The 6,028-nt window shown below is 38.9% G+C and overlaps 1 non-coding gene across 1 annotated transcript; it reads right to left on the bottom strand.

Moving 5' to 3' along the window:
• Window positions 1-4,373: 4,373 nt before the first annotated feature.
• Window positions 4,374-4,569, bottom strand: LOC122454100. The gene has a single exon (XR_006273314.1). It is a non-coding gene; the product is annotated as a U2 spliceosomal RNA (small nuclear RNA).
• Window positions 4,570-6,028: the final 1,459 nt, after the last annotated feature.

Below are 6,028 nucleotides of genomic sequence, written 5' to 3'. Positions count from 1 at the left end.
TAAATTCCCTGAGAATCATGGGACCTTCCTTACTTGATAGTGCTTCCAAACTTCCTGAAAAAAGAAGTGGAGAATTTGAAATGCCACTAGCGGGCCCAGATTCTGTTACTGTTGCTTTTTCTACGGTCTCAAAACATCATTACTGAAATCCTGCCCTGTAGAGTTCAAGGGACTGACATCATCCCTTGTCCTGAGACTTCAGGATCTTGGTATTTGTTTGGAAAGGGGCCAGTCTAGGTATTTAAAGCAGCCAAAAGAATGTGAGTTTCCAAGATTTCAGTTCTCTTAATTTTCATTCATATGTTGTATCTATTTTTAAACTAGATATACACATTTTTAATTAAAAATATAATTTATATATACTCCATCTTTTGTCTTCAAGACACCGTTCTTAATTGGATGGCTGAATTGGAAGGAGTTGTCTAATTTTGCACACTGGAGCAACCCCTCTTTGCGTACAGAGCAAGGTTCTGGTATTAAGCTAAACCCACCAGCTGAGACTGCTCCTTCCCCTGTGGTGAAATCTCTTTGTGATATTTTCCTGTTAGTGGACTTCATTAAGGACAATTTCAATTCATGAAAGGTCTTAAAGAGCTGGCTTTAGAGTCTAGAGAGAGGGAACCAGTGTTTCTTTTCTGACTTCTTGATTCTCCTCCAATGATATCCAACTTCACATACCAAAGATACTCCTTGTTTGCTGATGAAAAGTCCTGTTTTTTTACACCTGGTAGGGTAGGCTGTGACTTGTGTTACAACTACTTCATTAAAAAGCCAAGCTAGTGATTCTTCCCTTGTTAACAAAATCATAGTCCAAGATTACTTGCTGTCTCCACTTCCAAACTTAGAGAAATTTGTCATAACATATTTCCCTTAAATATATGTGTATATATACAGATACATGTATATATCTGTGTATATATGTATATATACATACATACATATGTATACATCTGTATATATCCATCTTCTCTTGACTGATTTCTCCTTGCATCTGTTGCTGTATCTTTTCCCTTCTGTTAACAGCTAGTCTTGGAAAAGTGTCATTGACAACCTTCTAAAGAACAAGGCTGTGGTTCTTTCAATTAAACTTTATCTTCCTCAACCACTTTGTAACATTTGATACCTGCAGTCAGCCTCTTTCCTTTATGAAACACTACTGCCTTCTTGATTATTCCTTTTCTGATTTCTCTTTCAGCCACTTAAGTGAGCTATTCCTTAGGTTCTCTCCTCTTTATATTCTTTTCTTGGGGTTCTCATCTTCTGTTATAATTTCACATACCACTGCTGTGTACCTCAGCAGTTTTCCCAGACATAATTCCTTGCTCTTAATCTGTCTGACCCTATCTTATCCTGCTTATCCTATATATCCTGTATTTCAGTTATACCGAATGAACAGCGATTCTCTATGATTACAGAGATTAGGGAGAATATATAAATGAGTGATATGGGCTGGGTCACAAATCATTTTGAACAGACAGTCTCTCTCTGAGTGTCAGGACAGCAGGGAAAGGTAGGTGAGACTCAGGAGGTCATGGCCAGGAAGCCAGATGCTGCTCAGCCCTGCTGAATTATTTTCCAGACTTCCCTCCCTCCTTCCCTCTTTCTTTCTTTTTCTCTTCCTTCCTCCCTTCCCCTCTTTCTTTCTTTCTGCATGGTCTACTGGTTTCTAAATGTTCAAAACTAAAATTTAAATTTTAGAAAACACATTGCAAACCAACCAGAATATATTTTCCAGCTGTTAGTAGCCTGATGAAAAGCAGTTTGCAACTTCTGGCCTCAACCTAGATTATTGCCAAAACTCCCTGCCCAATCCATGCCCTAACTCCAGTCTGTCTATTCCACTCACCGTACGAAGTTGCTAGATCTATCTTCCAAAGGTTGAAGTGAACTGAAAGTCATTTTCCAGTAAAACATTCTGTTGTTGGTCAAACCAATCATAAAACCTTAGCAGAACTCTAAACGTTCTTCTCACATGGTCACAATTTTCCTGTCCAGCCTTATTTGCCCTGCTTCTCTGCCTGTGTCTGTGGCTTAGTGACTTTCTCAACAGACGTCTGCTTAACTGCCCCACCAGAGTGACTCAAGTTCTCTGTTCCTACCTTCACCCACCTATGGTATGTTCACGCACTTCTGCTCCTGCTAGTGGGGATATGCCATTCAAGGTTTCTTTGTTTTTGTTCTCATCTGGGCTTGTAATTTTAAATCTGTTGTTGAAATTTGGCTGGACAATATAAAAAGTTAGAAGAAAATAGCAAAACTCCAAAATTCTGCAATTAGATTTCTTCACAAGGGTCTTCTAATTTTCCTTTCATTTTAAAGAAGCTAAGACTGAATGTTCTGGGTAACGCTTTATACAAGAAGGATAACATTGGAGTGCCAGGTAGTGGATCTATACTGAAAGAAGAGTACAAGGCCTTAGGTCAAAATGGTGATGAGTGAATCTATACCCGTATGCATGCATGTGAAGTCACTTTAGTCATGTCTGACTCTTTGTAACCCTATGGACTATAGGCCACCAGGTTCCTCTGTTCATGGGATTCTCTAGGCAAGAATACTGGAGTGAGTAGCCATTCCTTTCTCTAGGGGATATTTTGGACCCTGGGATTGAAACCGGATATCTTATTTCTTCTGCATTGGCAGATGGGTTCTTTACCACTAGTGCCTTTTGGGAAGCCCCTATACATGTATATTTTAGGTTAAAATAAATGCATGCCATTTCATGATTATCTGCTTTAATAGACTTTGTAGATTGATCCACTATGTGTCAAAATTACCTCAGATTGTATTTGGTAGTCTGCAACCTCCCTCCCTCTGAAAGGAGAGTGAAAAAGCTGGTTTAAAACTCAACATTCAAAAAACAAAGATTGTGGTATCTGGTCCCATCACTTCATGGAAAATAGATAGGGGAACAATGGAAACAGTAACAGAATTAATTTTATTGAGCTCCAAAATCACTGCAGATTGTGACTGTAGCCATGAAATTAAAAGATTCTTGCTTCTGGGAAGAAAAGCTATGACCAACCTAGACAGCATATTAAAAAGCAGAGACATTACTTTGCTGACAGAGGTCCATCTAGTCTAAGCTATGGTTTTTCCAGTAGGCATGTATTGATGTGAGAGCTGGACCATAAAGAAATCTGAATGCCAAAGAATTGATGCTTTTGAACTGTGGTGTTGGAGAAGACTCTTGAGAGTCTCTTGGACTTCAAGGAGATCAAACCATTCATTTATAAAGGAAATCAGTCCTGAATATTCATTGGAAGGACTGATGCTGAAGCTGAAGCTCAAATACTTTGGCAACCTGATGTGAAGAACTAACTCATTGGAAAAGACCCTGATCCTGGGAAAGATTGAAGGCAGGAGAAGAAGGGGACAACAGAGGACGAGATGGTTGGATGGCATCACTGACTCAATGGACATGAGTTTGAGCAAGCTCCAGGAGTTGGTGATGGACAGGGAAGCCTGACGTGTTGCTGTCCATGTGGTCCCAAAGAGTCAGACACACACACAGACACACACACACAAAGAGTGACTGAACTGAACTGAATTGAACCTCCCTTCACCCAAACTTCCTTGACATTATTGTTTTATTTACTCTGCTCCCTCAGCCTATAGGTCCCCCTCTTCATGTCTAATTTTCTGAAATTCATTATTTGTAAATTGGCTCAAATGTCACGCTCATCACTCTACATGTGTGCAAGTATACATATGCATGCATATCCAGACCACACCCACAATTTTCCATTTGAATTTTCTGCTTGAAATGAACTCTGTCTTTTCCCTATCTTTGATCTTTTTGCTTCTCTTTCCTGATATTAATAGTACTGATTCTCTTCTTTGTTATACTGAATAGTGACTTGTGTTTTTATCTTATGCCTTATTCTTTGAAGGCAGATTTATTTATGTATTCATTTCTATGTTTCCCACTGTACCAACCATTGTATATACACATAGGAAGCATCTAGACTGGTTTGGTTTCTTACACCCCAAAACTCTTCTTGCTCCTTTTACTTAAGAGCAAAGGGGCTGTCAGTTTTATCTGGGCCTCTAATGGGTGCTCAAATCTGTTGAACGATTGTATTTAAATACCCAAGAGACTAAAATCTTTCACAGGATTTGCAGGCCTGTAATAATGAATTTCTTCCCTTTCTCTGTCATCAGAGTTGACAACTCAGGGAAAAAGATACACTGAGTTTAGAAGTGGTATATTGCCAGGCCAATACTGAGTTGATATTCACTGCTTTTAGCAAAATCTTTGGATTTAATGCATGTTCATGTTTGCAGTATGTATGTTGATTTTTTAAATTTGAGATTGTATGTAAATCCACATACTTTACTTCTGTGCAATTGGAGGTTTTTGATTGTCGCTATTTTAAGGGGAAGAATTTCACATTCAAAGTGGTCCAAAAGGTATCTATTGATGTTTTTGCCTTAAAAACAAAAAACAACAACAGCAAAAAATATTGTGTATGCATTGCTAGCCATGGAACAGATAAAAACTTGGCAGTCCTTTTAAACTGATAACAACAGATACTATACTTTATCTTAGCCAAAAGGCCGAGAAGTGATGACAATCATTTTAGAAAGGCAATAGAAATATGTGTCCCCACTGGGCTTATTTTGGAAACAAAAAAAAATTTGAAAATGTCAAGTTTACAAGAGCAGAATCCCTTTGTGAGGCGCCAGAACATGGAACATGCTTAACAGGAATCAAGCATGGATTATTGACATTCCTCAAATTGTTAGGGGAAGCACACTGACTGAAACCGCTCACCCTGGCCAGGCACCATAGTAACCATTTGCATGAGCTGTTTTACGACAGGAGATAAAACAACTGAAAAGGTGGAACATGGAACTAATAAGCCACCACCACCCGGGAGAGTTCAGGAAAGGTCAAAATACGACACCATGTGTCCAACCTCCTCCCAGAATCCTTCTCACTGGCATCCATCTTGGCTGAACAAGGGGTGCACCACCAGGAAGGACTCTGAGTTAGAATGATTGGCTGAAGACAACCCAGAAACTAATCCCATCACCATAAAACCTGAGACTGTGAGCCACGTAGCCGAGCAGTTCTCCTGGGTTCCCTTACCCTGTTCTATTGCTCTCTGCCTGGGCACCCCTTCCCAATAAAATCTCTTGCTTTGTCAACACATGTGTCTCCTTGGATGATTCATTTCCAAGTGTTAGACAAAAGCCCACTTTCAGGCCCTGAAAGGGGTCCCCCCTCCTGCAATAAAATGAGAATATTCATGAGCATATTTACCTGGCAGTGAGAAAACAATTTTGTGTTTTTATGAAATCATATTAAAAATATTCACAGTTAACTCCTACTCACTTCCTCAGAGGAGTTTTTGTCAACACTTTAGTGAGCTTTCTTACAGGCCTTTGTCTGGGCATTGATATATTAAATTGTGGCTTAAAAAACATATATGTATATATATGTGTGTGCGTGTGCGTGTGTGTGTATGTATAATTGTAGTTTTTAATATACCTCAAACGGAAAACATAATATATTTATATAAATGAGTTATATCATATATAATGCTCAATAACTTGATGTTTTAAATTTCATCAGAGTCTATTTATTTTTGTAAAATTTAGAATCAAGTTTTTAACATCTAAGCCTTTTAAAATTTATTTCACCCTGAAATTTCTTATTAAGTTAAAAAAATTTTTTCCTTCTTATTAGCATTTAAACTATTTTAATGAATCCCTTTCTTATGCTAATGATTTCCTGATTTTCTTCTTCTTTGTGTGTGCTGGTTACAGATATCCAATCACCCCACTCCCACCCCATCCTCCTTATACTATTGGAAGTTTGCTGTTATTGTTCAGTCCCTAAGTGGTATCCTGACTCTTTGTGACCCCATGGACTGTAGCATGCAGCGCGCCAGTCTTTCCTGTCCTTCACTATCTCCCAGAGTTTGCCCAAATTCACGTCCATTGAGCTGGTGATGCCATCTAACCACTTCATATTCTGCTGCCCCCTTCTTTTGCCTTCAGTCTTTCCCAGCATCAGGGTCTT

Source organism: Cervus canadensis, chromosome 15 (genome assembly GCF_019320065.1).
Source record: "Cervus canadensis isolate Bull #8, Minnesota chromosome 15, ASM1932006v1, whole genome shotgun sequence".
NCBI lineage: Eukaryota > Metazoa > Chordata > Mammalia > Artiodactyla > Cervidae > Cervus > Cervus canadensis.
Note: the sequence above shows the minus strand (reverse complement) of the source record. Positions and strands in the feature narration are given on the sequence as shown.